At 33.7% G+C, this 16,768-nt stretch overlaps 1 long non-coding RNA gene across 4 annotated transcripts in view; it reads left to right on the forward strand.

Moving 5' to 3' along the window:
* LOC137863694 (uncharacterized) overlaps positions 1–16,182 on the forward strand; it is a 264,783-nt gene extending 248,601 nt beyond the window's left edge. For all 4 annotated transcript variants that reach the window (XR_011101045.1, XR_011101044.1, XR_011101047.1 and 1 more), the window contains 2 exons: positions 3,758–3,884; positions 16,133–16,182. This is a non-coding gene — a long non-coding RNA (uncharacterized lncRNA). The remainder of the gene's footprint in view (positions 1–3,757; positions 3,885–16,132) is intronic.
* The last annotated feature ends 586 nt before the right edge of the window (positions 16,183–16,768 follow it).

Consider the following 16,768-nt stretch of genomic DNA (forward strand, 5'->3'; position numbering starts at 1 on the left):
ATTAAACATAAAATTAAATGCCCTATCTCTTGTCCTGCTGAAAGGACATTTCCACTGCAATAGTTAGGAGAATTTCTGAAATGCCTTTAGAGATTGCACCTTAATATGTTTTGACCAACCTAGTTATTGAATCAGATATTTATATTAGTGGTAACCTGTTCTTATTGTTTGGTTTTCATTAAGAAGCTTGAAAGAGATCTAAGAGACTTTATAAAAAGACTGAAATCATCTACAAATAAAACTTGGAGAAGATATGGTGATCACACATTAATGCTAATGTCTTTAAAAGTCTTTTTACAACTTTTTATTACCTTATTGAGGATTCAATATTAAAATTAGTTTTCTTTTGAGAAAGAATAATTCTGTTTTTATAAAGCGTTGCAGTCTGAAAATGCATTATTGATAGCTGTGAATATCAGGTTTACACCATATCACGTTACTGATCTGCTACAGCAGGTTAATGCAATACAACAAACTTTCAAACCCACAGACTCCTGAAAATTGTGTAACTTCATTGTAGTTGTAGATTTCAGTGGCAGCGTGAGAACTTACTTCTCCTTTATTTATCCCTTCCTCCATATAAGTCTAGAACTTTCAATTCTCATTAGTTTACAATAAAAGTAATCTGTTTTGACTATGCAAGTCCAAGACCCAGGGTTTTATAATTGGGTCTATATGCTTTTTCTTCACTTCTGACCATTGAATGAAATGTATGCTTAACTACAAAAAAAAAAAAAAAAAAGTATCTTTGTCATGTCCGATGCTAACCTTAGCTAGCTAGCTAGCTACCTGACATGCACACAGCCAGAATCTGCCTATAATAGTACCAAGGAGTTAGTGAATTAATCTAACCTGATGAAGTGTGTCTCCCCAGTGCATAAATCAGCTGGAATAATGTCATTGATATGGAAGGAGTATGTGGAGAAAAATAAGTTTAAAATGAGCCACAGCTGAGAGTAGACTGCTAATGGATAGGGCCTTAATATTAAGTAACTGTGAGCAGCTGGTGGGAGTCATTTGGGGCTGTTTGATTTCCTGGAGATTCTGTGGTATGTAATTTTATAATAATAATGATAATAACAACAACAGCTTATAATATATACTGCATTATAACTGAATCATGATTGTTTTTATCCTTGTGCCCCTTGCATGTAATGTGTATGTTTATATTTGCAATACCTTGTTAAACACTTCAGTATTTTGGGTTACACATGTCACGACATCAATTGCTGCTTAGTGTCCTTTGCCATTATCATAGAAAAATTTATATAATATAAACTATCAATAAGAAATTGAGGGTTAAATGCTTTGTAAATTAAATTAGGTACAATTTATGTTAGAAACTCATTCCCAGTAATTTATATATATTTGGCTAATTCAGAACCCTAATGTTCTCTGTTCCCTATAGAAAGGTTGGGAAATTAGTACGCTTTTATTTTAAATTCAGTGCACTTCAGAAAAAAGGAGGGATCTCAGAAATCACAAGTCAATTCTGTATTGTTTTGAAGCTTTAAATGGTTAATACATTCCAGCAAGTTTTTTTGTACTATCAAAGCTGGATAATTTGAATACTCTTCTAACTCAAGACATGTTTATTAGTATACAGTACATGTTTATTAGTATACAGTCATTACTGCTATTATTTTGAGAATGAATGACCACACAGAATATGAAGTAATTTAATAAATATAAAGTTTTAGACTATTTTATTCCCCACAGACAAAATTTGATATTTTCCTCTATGGCTTGTAACAGGTTTAATGGATACAGAGTGAAGACTGTGCAATAAAGTGTGAAGCAAAACAGTAACTGCAAACAAACAAAGTTGTTATTGTTTCAAACTTTTAAATTGCACAGCATTCCAAATTTATAGTATGGTAAGAGTTAAGTGTGCAACATTCTCTAAAGCTCACCCAAAGAGTAACTTATATTCTCAAAGCAACACTGTGTATAGCAGAAGCTATGTGTTTAAAATAATTGTTTTTGTATAACTTAAACATGAGAAGTTTATTTTTATTTAATGAATGACAAAACAGAATTAAAGCCTTTGAGCCTGGTATTTGTCTTAGCTCTCACTGTCCGTACACTGTCAGGAGCTGCAAGCACTGAGCTGAAAACAAGCTCATACAGAACTATTGAGTGAAAAACGGTGTGACTTAAAAAAAAAAAAAAAAAAAAAAAAAAAAAAAAAAACTATCAAGGAGATGAAACAGTTCATCAGGGCAGTCAGGAGGTGGAAAAGAAAGGTATGGTGGTTTGACCTTGGGCAGCTGACCAAGTTGCTCTCTATACCCCTCCTCATCAGGACAGTGGGAGAAAATGAAAATAAAAGCTCATAGGTCAAGATTAAGATAGGGTGATTACTTACCAATTACCATTGTGGGCAAGCCAAACTCCACAGGCTGCAGGAAAATGCATGGTTCCCATAGTCTCTCCATGGGCTGTTCCATGGGCTGTGGTGGAAGCTCTGCTCCAGCACCTGGAACATTCCTTCTTACCTTCTGCTACAGTTTTTCCTAGACCAACATCGCTTACTATGCTAAAATTAAAAATATGAAATACTCAAACCACTGGAAATTTTTCCTTAAATTAATACACCTAAATTGACTGTCGGAGACAAAAGTTCATAGAGAGGAGAAGAGAAAGTGGCCAAATATGATACCATAATGTTCATTTAAAATGCAAGATGAAAGGTCAAGCATGTGATGCGGTAGATCCGCTGGAGTATTTTCCCCCATCTCTCTGCCTCCTTTGTATTGGAGCTACAGATATGCTTAATTATACGTATAAGAAGTTGCAGGTTATCATGCATCATAATTTTTTCTTTAATCACCTTAGATGATTAATTTCAAGCTCTTTCAAATATTTAACAGGTAGGTAGAAAATCAAGACCATTTCAAGAAGCTGTTTCTTACATATTGCAGAACTTTACTCTTTTTTCTTTCCAGTAGGTTTGAAGCAAAATCAGCCAAATGACATTAGTTATGCTTTAAATTCCAATTTCCACAGCTCTTTCGTTCTGTATCTCACTCCTTTTTTCATCTCACCACCAAACTTCCTTAGATTTTTAGTGTAACGAATCTCAAACTCCAATGAATAAAGTGAAATAGAAAAAAGAGGAAACTATCTTGAGCCTCTGAATTTGGGTTTCCAAAGTTCAGAAAGCTTTCTGGGGTTTGATGATATCCAGCCATTTCTATAGTTATTAGTTGATATTGCTACTCTACGCGATTTTTCTCACTTTGTTCATCAATAGTTATTGACCCTTGAGAATAAAGTGGTGGAAGTGAAAACTTGTAACATATGTACATATAAACTGGTAATGCTTTCTCAATGATTTGTAAAATTGATGACACCATCAAGGTACCAGGTCCTTTCTCTTCACAGAACTTGAATCAAATGACATTGTTTATATTTCTGTATGATTCTAGGAAAAAATGATATTCAGATATTTCAGGAAATATCTGAAATCAAGTTTCTGGTAAGTGTGTGAGTAAGCATTATAAAATAATTCTATAAATAATTGCTCAAAATTAGAACAAAACTACTTTGTATACTTTGAAAAGCATACTGTTGCACTCCTGTCTCCCTAGAAATATTTTCTGCAATGGTTATTTAGTTTTTGCTCTTTTAAGAAAATAAATTTCAAAGTTGTGCCTGCAGATAATTGGAGCACTTAGTTGATCCATTTACACAAAATATCCAAAAGGTGGTTTCAAAACTGAAATGCATAATCTCACCAATGTTGTCATTCCAGTGAAAACCTGAAAACCCAGTACGACAATGCAGAGGCCAGAGTCTGCTGTCTTCATGCTGAGATCATTGGAGTGCTGAACCAAGAGGACGAAACATCCCAGCTTGCAGTGTGATACATCCATTGTCAGGTCAGTGCTCCAGTGAAAGTCTGTGTAATGTATTTCTTAGAGTGCTATCTTCCATTCATGCTTTGTCCAGCTGTATAACCCTTTCATTTTTGTTGAGATTTATTCTTGCCCTTGAAAGGGCCATTTTTGGGGTTTCTTTTCCCCGCATCTAAAGAAGAAAGTTTGTAACAGTCAAAATCTTACTATCTGCCTCTAGCTGTTAGAGTGCCACAGAATATAATATTTCTCCAAATTTTACAGATTAGTCAGGGGCTTAACTTTCTGAAAGTTTAACCTTTATGATACATAGGTTTACAAGCACTAGTCTTGCTGTTCCACTATGTAGAGTATCTTTTTGAGTACCAGTATAAGTGTTTCTTAGCCTGTTCCGTAAGAACGCAAAAAGGGTTTCCAGCATACCCTGTCATTTTCACAGATTGCTTACTCCCAGGTGTTGTGTTTGAAAGACAAGTTGCAATTTTTCTTACCTGTATTCACATACTTTAACTGAGCGTCTATCTTAAAATGAAAAGACCTGCACTCAAAAAAAAGCATCCTCTCAGTTTCACTATAATGTGCTTCTACAACAATATGTGAAGGAATCATAGCTTGTGGTCAAGGTAATCAGATATTACAGTTTTCTCCCCTGTGAGTCTTGTATATACTCTTTAAGCTTATTAATGGCAAATGTTAGCATAGACATTTCTTAGAATTACACCACTGTAAATATTGCATCACTCAACTTAGCAAAGGATCTTTTGTAGATCACCATATAGAGTTACCTGTATTTTGCAACACTTGGCAGTAAATATTGACAAAAGCATAAAATTGTAACAGATACGACACAGAAGCATAGTGACAATATTTATGGGGGATTAAAGATTCATGATGAATTGAAATATCAGAAACGTTATTGTAAAGAATGTGGCATGATGATTCATTTACATTAAACTGCAATTCCATTTGTGTATAGTGAGTATGATTTGATAATACAAGACTTAAACCAAACATTTGTGAGAAACCAAACTATATTTACAAGGTGTAAGAGAAAATATTTTCTTTTTTCCCTGGAGATAACTTAAATCAACAGTATTGGAAATGGTTTTGCATATCATATTTTACAGTTTGTGTTGTTTGCCAAGATCTGTGTGCTTACTTTTTAAATTAAGGTGGCATAAAATAAATTTGCAATATTTCTTGGACCAGAAGAACCACATAAAAATGATCTCGCTTTGCTTCATTACAACACCTGTTTGCAATAAGATGGGATCTTATCTATTTCTGTAATAAAATGCCATGGTAGAGCTGTGGTCTTAATTATCCTGCTAAATAATGGGACACATTTAAAACCTTTCCACTCCATCTCCCAGTGCTCATTAGTGTCATTTATGAGTTATTTGTCTGCCAGTTTTTGCTTTTCTACCAAAAAAAAAAAGTGTTAAATGCATGTTTTGATATAAAATGAATGCATAATTAATAGTCTCTCCTGTTTCAGAATTTACTCTTTAATAACAGGAAAAAATGCCAAGTGTTTTATTGAAAGCCAGTACAGTGATAAGCAACCTAGGTATCAGTGTTTCAATGTATCTTGTTGGGTGGGGAAAAAAAAGTACCTTAATAAAATAGTTTAATGATTAAGTGGTAATAATTTAGATAATGGATTTATAACCCTTCTTGTTCACCTGGTATGTTGAACAAATTAGGTATTGTTCAGTTATGATAGATTTACATGTTCAGTGTCTAACAACTATGTGTTATTAAATGAACAAATTGTGAAAATGTAGGATGTGTTGAATATTATAGCATGTACAAAGTTTGAATTCTTAAGCTTGTAGTATAAGTAGCTTCAGTAGGTAATGGGGAGGTTTAAAAACCATTAAATATTTTGCTAATGTTTTTTATATTGCAAGTTCTTATTTGACATCTTAAAAGTTTTTGGAAAATGTTTAAAGTGATAAATATGTATTAGGACTTGCTTGGTACAACTGATAGAATGTTAATACCTATAAAATTATTTTAAACTGACAATAGTGTACATCACTGATCATTAATCACTAATGAATCTTAAAATAAATTTACATATCCATTAGCACATACAAACTGCCTGATATTAAATGACCAAAGGAATTTTGTAATGGAATTCCATTTTAAAAAGTCTGCTTTCTTTTAATATATGCATTCAGTATTATGTCTTGCTTGAGAATAAAAACTAACTTTTATGGATTGTCTAACCAAGTTTTGTAATTGACTGCTTGTGTATGCTTCATAATGGGAAGAGATTTAGCTGTATTTTTCATCTCAGAAAGCAGAAAGTAAATTGTTGGGCTAGCAATGGCTTTGTCTGGCTCCCAGTTTTGTGAGCTTGTTGTAGTGGTTCATAAGACAAACAATAAGATTTTTCACCTAATCAGTGGGCAGTATTTGCTCAGAATATTAAAAAAAAAAAAAAAAAAGTTCCTTTGCCATCTTAGTGAAGAGCATAAGCAGTTCTGACTGCAGGTGGTATCACTGAATCAAAATACCTATCTAGGATGCAAACCCCTTGGAAGCTGATGAACCTGTGCATCTATCTATAGAAAAACCTGGTAAAACCTGAGGTACATGAGTTTGGATTGACTGTGAAAGATCTAAACAAAGTTGAAAATGGTCTTTCATAAAAGACTTGATGTGTTGTAACTGCTTAATCTCAGTATGAATGACCCTGTAGAAATAGTTTGTTTGGTAAAAGCCTTGCAAAATATTGATAAAACTGGTACAGTAATCACCCACGTGAAACTAAAAGTTCTATTCTGCCTGCTGTCCAGTGACATTTATGCTCTTCTTGGGATAAAATTTTATAGGAATGGAAGCTTTCGATCCCCTAATCTTCAGTATTGAGGGGAGGAAGAAAAAAAGAGAGAGAGAGAGGCTTACCTATTTATGTAAATCCAGAGGATGTCAATCCTGAGTTAATGCTAACAGAGACAGGCCAAGAGCAAGGAAAGCAGAAAAAGCAAAACTTCCAACTTAGCATAAATAGGAATCTGAAGCTAAACAATGGCACTGTTACACTAGCGTAATGGTTGCCTGGTACAGAGCGTAGGTGGCTGGTACTGGCCACTGTATTCCTAGCATTTGTCCTCTAACAGAATGGGCCGGTCACTGCCTGGATGACCAGCTCTCTGTAAACCTTATTTCACTTTGCACAAGTAGCAATCCATGCTGGACTTGCTGTGGCAAGTGCAACTAGGCTGCAGTCTTGTTGGGTACACAAAATCAGATTCGCAGTCCCTAAAAGATAGGCTGCTGAGTCTTGTTAACCTGTGTCAAGCTCTAGGCTGCTGATTTCCTTGCTGTAGTTCAAACAAGAAGAAAGATCCATTCATCCATTTCCATGAGCAAATGGAAAAAAAAAATTTGTTTTGTCAAATACTTCGACAAAATTCAATTTCCTGTAGGTAGTTAAAGGGCTCAATTTTGCAGTATAATTTCTCATTTTATTTTGCATAAAATATTACTTTGTGCTTCACAGAAGCCAAAGAAATTTTATATGAATCCTCTTTTAATAATAACAAAAACAAACAAACAAAAAAAAAAAACACCAATGAAATGGAAGGGAGATGGAAAAGTAAGAGGAAGCAGCACAAAAGAGAGAGAGGTCTGAGAGAAATAAGGAAGAGCAATAAATGATGGAATTGCCAGCGGGTGATTGGCCTTTAAGAATTACTGGCTTTTGCTTCATCTCTGGTCATTCAGCCTTCCTCCAAAGGTGAGAAAAAATAACAACCCTCATGACGTGCTAAATCAGTGCAGAGGAGAGGAAAAGGGAAACTATTATTTATTTATTTATTTATTTATTTTAAATATGAAAAAAAAGATTTGAATCCTGCAGACAGTAAAAGGCAGAACTGTACAGTGTCAGAAAAATATACAGACAAAAAATGCATTTGGAAGGCTCAGTCCCTGGATGAAATTTGACAGGTGTAAACACAGACTTCTGAAGCAGGGCTTTGTGCCCTGCTCATCATTTTTTCCTTTGCCCCTTTCCCTTACCAAAAAGGACACTATGTAGGCCTTAATGAATTCCTGGTTAGCCCAAAATCAATTGGTAAGGAAGCTGGTCCTCTGCAGAACCGTTTAATATCCTTTATGGGACTTAATGTACAAGATTCCCTATGGAGAAAGAAATTATTTAAAATCAGTTTTTGACTGAGCATTACTTTATACAAGGTTGTTCAGAAGGGGCCAAAGGAAATCAGCTGCACAGTCATGTGCAGAGGGAGAAGTGTGGGGATGAGAAGTAAATAAGTCCTCAGCTTTCTGGGAAATACATGTAATTGTTTCATCCTTGTGGATGGATTAGAATGAATTCAGTGAAATTTTGTTTCTATGGATTAGAGACTATTTCAGATATTTTGACTCCAGCTCCACTGAATTTTTTGAACCCAAATTGTTGGTTTGAACTCATGTGATAAACTAACCTGTGCCATTACTGGTTAACAGAAATTATGGTCATCTTACTATTAAACTTAATACATGATTTAACCTGACCAGTACCAAATGACACTTTCCAAACAGATTCCTGTGTACAATTTAGGAGGTTTGCACAGGCCAGAGATCATTCCCAAAATGCAGATCATGCATAGAGGAGTGGGGGGGAAGAATTTTATGAGCAGGCTATGCCACTTGGCCTTGAGGCTACACAGCATTTCCTGGCACTGGATCATTTACTGGAACAGACATTGCAGAAGGGACCTTCTCCTGATCACACTGAAAGCTCATTAATTATGATTAGCATAATTAATGTTGAAAAACAAGGAGTACAACAAAGATATCCTAAAACAGAGAAGATGATTTTCACATTGGTCTGATTCAAAGAAATAGCTGTAAACTTTGAAAGTGTGAGTATATCTCATGTAGATTAAGCAGTAAAATCCTTATTTTGGTCTTCTGAATTAATGCTGGAAAGTCAGTAATGTAACCTGGTGTAAAACTGACACATGTTAGATTAGCATCAAACTATGAATTCTTATAATTATCGCTTATCTACTTACTTGAATATAAGATAACTGCAACTAATTAGGAATATAAAAGAAAAGGAAGATAAATGTGTACAAACATTACAGCAGAGATTAAAAGTCTATTTATATGCTGTTATTTTTAGGGTAGGATTTCTATACAAAAGCACTGATAAAGCTATGTTTTGTAAACAGCATATTTGACCCGCAGTTATCTTATTAAATCTCATTATATACCTAAAAATACCCAGTAAATCAGAAAACAAAATGCCATGGTTTTGAAGACACAAACTGATGGTGCAATACACTACAGAAACATTCATGTGTTGTTTGAATTTACCCCTCAGTTTTGTGCTTTTAGTTTAACTTAGTAGAGCACTAGGATTTGAAAGAGGATGTTGATGGAATTGCTGAAGAAATTGATTTAGATCTTTGATATCTCCAGTGACCTAATACTGGGTATTCCTAATGAAACAAATTGTTTATGTTGATGTGAATTTACTCTGTTAAGCAACACACTTGTTTGTTTTGTTTTTTATACCAACTGATCATGTTAATGAGATAAATAAACTCGCAAACATAATGAGGACATTTCGCCTTAAAGCAATAAAAACAAATAGAGGTGCTGAAAACACTTTGGGAGTGATTTTTCCCTAATGCAAATGAGAAGTGGAAATCTGAAATAACTCCTGAATGCATTAAATAATCCCTGCAATATTTATAAATATATTAATAATACAGGGTCTAGTATCAATATGAGGATGTAACACCATTGATTCTAGTGGAGAAAATCATATTAAAATTAAGAGTAAGATAAATAAAAATGAGGCCCCAACTTACTAATTACTCAACATATGAAAGCTGTAAATAAATATAAACTGACAGAAATGTTGAGTAGATTAAAACATACAGTGCATTAAGGCCACCTTGGAAGAATGATCTAATACTTTAGGTTCAGACATTAAGCTCCAAATGTATTAGATCTATGATTTCTTCTAGAAAGAATTAAGAATTAATTAATAGCTGATTCAAATTGACTGTTAACTAGGCAAAGAAGATGCCATGGCGCACTGATTGGAAAAAGAGGAGTAAGAACAGGTTTATATAAAAAAAAAATCACTGAAATAAGTGATCTAAGAACTGTACTGGTAGTATTGGATATTGACTATATTATACCTGCAAATGAATTAACAAATTAAATATTATGATCACAGGCTTGGAAGCCTCAGATTGTTTTTCTCCATCTATATTTCTGCAATTTATCCTCTTTAAACATTTGTATTCCACCGTAATCTCCCAAAACGGCAGAACATTACAAAGATGTGTTAATTTTAAAACAAAAATAATACACTGAGCTGTGAAGTCTTAGGTAAATAAGCTACAACTTGCCACACTATGGAGCATCAAGTTATTTTCACTGCTGCTTTAATACCTGCTGTGAGAGTAGAGGACTGAGTTGGATAAGTTTTTGTCAGCACTTGTCTGCAGGTAGAAAATTCACCTAGAAAAATAGTGATACCTGGTATTATAAAATACAGATCTGCCATCTATCATAGTACATTCTAAAAATGCTGGTTTGACCATTTGGTTTGACCATTGAACTGTAGTCTTATATAAAATAGTTGGTTTAACCATTCAACTCTATCAATTGTACCACTTTCTGTAATATTTTTAATACTCTGGACTTTGTTTATACTCCAGGAATGAAGGTTTGTTTGCACAGGGGTTGAGTTCAGTGAGTGAGGATTTTGTTTTACTCTTCTCATTTGTGTAAGTGGTCTATAGATTACCCTGGAATTATTTATCTGAGTAGCTTATCAGGAGTCAGCTATTTATTTTCTGCTTGTCCTGTATTATTTGATTTCGAGCCAAGTATAAGTGGCCAGCTGTAACACATTTTGAAAATGAGGCACTTAATGAACATGTTTAGTGTTAATACAGTTATTTATGTGTTATCTCGCAGTGTTTTATTGCAGATGATAGGAAAATAACACTGTATATTGTTCAAAAAGGATAGCTGGGATATGATTTTATGTTTCTAGAAAAGAATATTAAATTCAGCAAGTGGGAGTTATTGTTTTTGAAAAATGAACTTTTAAAAAGTGTAGAACAGAAGGAGAAAAAGCTGGCAATTAATAAAGCTTCAAAGAGCTATTGAGTACAGTTTGGTGTCAGATATACAAAATTATACACAACCACATACCAACAAATAAAAGCACAAAGCAATAAAAGGAGAATTCTGTAATTCTAATTGTTTATATATTTCATTCTATATAAGATGGAAACACTTAAAATATATACATCAACACACCCAAGATACTGCAAAATAAAACATGAACTTTTCAATGTAGAAGAAGGAATAATCAACATTTTTAATTTCAAAGTGGTATATTATATGTAAATAAAAGCATATGAATGTGACTATAAAACAAAATAATACAGTTCTTCATGAAAATATCTCAAATATTTACAGTGGAGAACAAGATTTTTACAATCTTTCTGCAAAACCAGACTCAAAGCCTAAAAAACATGTAACCAAATCCTGTTTGTTTTACTCAGGTGAGCAGCCCTGTTTAAATGACAGGTATAACATCTCCAAAATATCTTACAAAAGCCATCAAAAGTATAAGCTATACTTGAATATAGAATTTATAAGCTATACTTGAATATAGAATTTATAATTGGTAGCTTTTCGTTATTGTACAGAGTAATTTTTTCTTCTGATACACTTTTTTTTTTTTTTTTTTTTTGTGAGTTGTTGCCAAAAGAGCTTATTAAAAATAAAACATATCTACTTCTTTGGGGGTCATTTTACTAGGTGTTTTATCTAACAGTTGAGGCTGCAGTTGCAACAGTCCCTGTGTGCTGGGCATGAGACTGTCTTAGCTCAAATTCAGAAATCCCTTGCTAAGTCTACTTGTAACACATTAGCCCACTCCCTGTTCAGAGGGTGTGCAGCAACATCCATTATTTACCTGCAGTGTGCTCTGTGGTTGTATCCTGAATAATTCCTTTCATTATTTATTATTGGCCCACCTCATCTTGTGCATTGTTTTGAACAATGAACAAACATAAAGCTAAATGAAGAAGAAAAGGGTGTTTGAAAATTGAAAAGGTAAAAAGTGGGCTAGGTGGGCTGTATATCACTAGGATGGTAAAACCGAAAATACACTTTGCTTTGGAAACGTAGCTCAGAGCGTATCAAGAGTCACTAGAGGAAGTAATGGAGAGAGAACCTTCTGGTTTCTGGAAGACTAAGTTCAGTGTGACTTAGGAGGGTGATAATACTTGCTGACATCATGTGGTTGCTTTCATCTTGCAATTGTTTCAATTGAGATGTTCCAGTGATGTTCTAAATTAAATGCTGTTGTTTTTTTTTTTGGTTTTTTTTTGTGAGCCAAGATGAAATTTAATCAATATAGATTAATTTAGAGCAGCTGTTATTCACTAAGTAGGAACAGTTTCATCACTGAAGAATTTTAAATCCAGCTTTTATAACATAACCTGCAGTACATTTGAATATATTCCCTTGGTCTCCGCAGTGCTGTAATTCTACTAAGCTCAATGAAATTTATCTTTTACAAAACAATATGCTGTAGATCTTTACTTGTTTATTTCTCAGAAGCTTCTTTTTCGTTGAAACGTAGGTCATGTAAAGCCATTAAACCTTCCCATGCAGGTAAAAAAAAAAAAAAAAAAAAAAAGATGAAATGTGGAGAATACTGCACTCTGCTCTCAGAATGTATCAGGAGAGGTGCTTCTGTCATTGTGATTCACTGAAAAGATTGTGTTCAGTAGCCTTCACCCTCACTTCTCCAGTTGCAGTTTGCATATAATGTATGAATACTGTATTCAGTCAAGGTCACATGAAGGTCCTCCCCCTCCCAATACACAGAGAAATTAAACTTGAAATAATACACATAGTCCAAGGTGCCACAGAAGAGTAAATTTTAACAGATTGTTTTGATGTAGTTGAGAGCCTACAACATGAAAGATGTCTACACTGGTATATAACTATAGCGATAGGTATGTAGGCATATATAACTAATGCTATACAAGGCATTTGGACATCTTGTTTCCATTCAAAACACATTATGTAGAGGTTCTTAAGTGACTCTGTGGAATTGTATGTAAATGCATCGCTCCCCTTCAGTTCAATGGTACCTGTGCGATTTCCATAACCCAATAAGAATCTTAAAATCACAGAACCATTATTTTATGAGCTCTTTGTCCTAAGGAAAAAACAAACAAATAACAAAACAAGAGAAAAGAAAAGAAAAGAAAAGACAACCAAAGAAACAGAAAACAGGATGAGACAAGGTAAACTTTAATCTAGTTTTATATATGAAGGTGTTGGGCTGTCTGTGTAGCTCATAGCAGGAGTAAATAGTCCAAATACTATAAATTATATTAATGATGGTGGCTTACCTTGCCAGTGGAATGGAATAACAATTATGGAGATATAAGTCTATGCTGATGACACTGGTATGTACTTCTGTCTCTCTTCTTATTTCATTTCCAGCTCACCAAGGGATTCTCATAGGGCAGCACTTGCAGTACTGACCAGAAGTTATCATGATGTTTGTTTTCCTGACTATGAAGCAAAGGAACCCGCTTTGTAAGAACATGGGTTGTGACTAATTTCAGTATGGGTGTAATTCAGAAGTAAATTCATACAGAGCTATAAATCAGAAGTAGGTTGTCACCTGAGAACTTACACATTGGAAAAACTGATGTAAGAAGCAGCATCAGGATTACACATCCAAAATTGTTGCTATAGCTGCTGTTCATGGAGCTGAGAAGGAATAGCGTATTTTGTGTATGAATGACAGAAATGGATTCATAGTGAATTACACAGGATTATTCCATGTTGAGTAAGAGAACAACATATAAATTTAGGAATTAACATCTTTATGAAAAGAAGTGACAGTATCACTCTTTTTCAAACACTTAATGTGCAAGTGTTTTTTTTTCTTGGTTTGTGGCTCTTTATGCCTCATTATGCTCTGTTTAACCTGCTAACTCAGAGGGCAGTAAATCTTTATTTTCCTACCTGCTTATTTGCTCCAAACCCATGGTTCTGCAGTGCTAACAATTTTGGTACAACTATGACATTACAACACAAGAAATTAAACTTTTACGTTTTACCTAGCTGGATGGAGATTCTTAGGGTAAAAAGAAATCGAATAATCCTCCAGACTTGGAAAATGAAGAAGACAAAGTTAAATTATTGGGACAAGGTGTTTGTTTTCCTAACGCAGTTCTCCCAGTTAAGAATACAGATTTTGGCTTACCTTTTAGGATCTTTTCAGTTGACTAGTTTCTTTAATAAAAATATTAGTACTCTGCATTGTAGGTATAAAGTCATGTGTTTTATATGCAAAATTTTAAGATTTTGGAAACTGAACAATTTAATAACGTAACAGTTTAAGGGACAGTGTTTACTTCAGACTTTACTTTAGTACCTTGGATAATTGTGGTTGCACCAGTGGTGTGTGTGATTGCATATTTAATATTAGTAAGACAGTTAAATGGATTATGGCCAAAGGTCACATAGTCCTCATTACGACTTTCAAATTGACTAGCAAATTTTGTCTAGTTATTATTATTTCTTCAATCCTCTTTTTTTTTTTTTAAACTAAAGAACTAGAGGATACATTTAAAAATGTGGCCAAACTTGCATTCAGGACTTATGACGATTTACCCACTGTCATTTATAAGTCATTCCAGTTGTTATTGAGCTTATAGATGTGTCTGACTCCCAAAGAGATGCACAGGTTTCTGCATCTGAACAGTTTTCTGTTGTCAAATAAGTATACACATCTTGGCTTTAATTATGCTACACTTTTCTTTCTTTCTTTCTTTCTTTCTTTTTTTTTTCTCCCCCCCATGGATATGTTCTATATATTTCTTTATGATTTTCATTGAAATGTTATACCATCAGCTGAGAAATATTGTCAGAAATCTAAACGCTTCACAAAATGCCAGCTACTGTAAAACCCTACATTCACAATAACTAGATGACTGTGAATACTGGAGGCTCAGCAGAAGTCCACTTGGTATCTTACTAAACACCCACATTTTCTCTGTAGTGGCAATTTGAACATCAAAACAACCCTTCAGAGTATATTAAGAAACAATTCAACTTCATAGTATTAATAGGCATGAAATTGGATAATTTGGATGTAATTACATTTCTAAATTTTCTTTTACAGTTTTATAATTCAAAAAAACACCTGTTTAGATTAAAATTCAATTCTTTTTAGGTCAAAATACTCAGATTTTTCCTTTTTTAAAGATAAAGCAGGGATGCAGTTGTTTGGGATGTTTAGGAAGAGTTTGAAAATGTAGAAAATTGTTTGGACAAAACCAATTTATTGCAGCTGTAGAAATGTAAAGCCACCTTTACTACAAGTGCAGTCTTTCAAAGGAGATTGGCTAGCAATAGATGGGCATGAAATTTCCAACTGCAGCAGATATGAGAAAGTAATTTTATGTATCTCCCTTATATATGTAATGTTATAACCAGTTTAGACTTAGCTTCACAAATGAGTTATTATAAAGTAAGAAGCTGAACAAAGATGTGCACATGCAGAAGAAAGTAATTTATGCCATGAAGATTGAAAAATGTACCAACTTTCTCTTGGAGTAATATATCTGCTAAAAACTTGTGATTTCAGAGTTCTCATTTTAGGGGCACTCAGTCAAGAGAAATGTATACTGAATATACTACCTGATTTGTTATTTTAATCCCAGACAGTGGAATCAATACTTGTTATTTTTCAAGCAACATCTGTGGATGAAGATGGTATACTGAGGACACTGTGTGACTGAGGAATACAGTAGTTTGTTTAATTATTCAAACAGGTGGATAAATTTGGAGGGAAAATAATAGCAGTATGAATTTCAATAGAGTTGGATAGAAAATAAAAATATGCTAAAAAGTTAATTCACAAATAAAATCCTAAGTAGTGTTGATAAAATCAATACTTTTTACCACTGTTACTACAATGAAAAGAATAGGGCTGAGGGCTTAAATGGAAACTAAGCAAAGACAATTTCGGAACTTAGGAAGATGCTTCCTTCACTCAGGCTGTGATGCATAGTTTGAATGGCCTAGTGGGTAAAGATGTTGGAACAAACGTTGCAGTCATTCAGGAAGCAATTAGACACCATCCTAAGGGAACATATGCATTATGAAGGCCAATCCTCTTTAGGCCGAATGGCCTTTTCTTGTATTCAAGAAATTCACACTGTTGTTTTTTTCCACAGAATGTACTCTATTTGCTTTGCTCTGACATACAAAAAGTAGTAAATACAAGGTAAAACTATGCTTTTTGTGTATGTGATTTTTAGAAAGACTTTATCATATTCTTTTTTCTTTGTATTGCTTATTATTAACTTGTTCAGATAAATGTTTCAGAATTTGAAATTTTTGATTGAATTAAATATACAATTAATAAGATTCTTGTCCCTTTGGTATACCTGATACCGTGTTCTGTCTCTATGTTGATTGTTCCTTGTAAGAAGGTATCCAGATTATTTCTCTCATAAGAGATTTTACCCTGAAATCTGATGCTTGACAATAACAACCCTTAAACTAAAACTTTTATTTATACTAGAAAGCTTACTGCAGATTCTGAGATGTACACATAGCAATTTGTAGACAGTTGGCAAGGCTCTTTTAAATTTAATTTAGCTTTTAGAATATTCATCCATTTAATTCGGGTATATTGTCAGTGAAGTAAAAATACAGTCTGTTATCTGAATTCATTCTTAGAACTAGACAAATTTAGATTAAAAAAAAATAAGAAAAACAAAATATTACAAAAAAAGTTTAGATTAGTATTCTAATAACCTTCCTCAATAGCTGTTCCAGTAATTATGTTATCTTATAACATGGCTCAG

The sequence above is a fragment of the Anas acuta genome, chromosome 13 (genome assembly GCF_963932015.1).
Source record: "Anas acuta chromosome 13, bAnaAcu1.1, whole genome shotgun sequence".
NCBI lineage: Eukaryota > Metazoa > Chordata > Aves > Anseriformes > Anatidae > Anas > Anas acuta.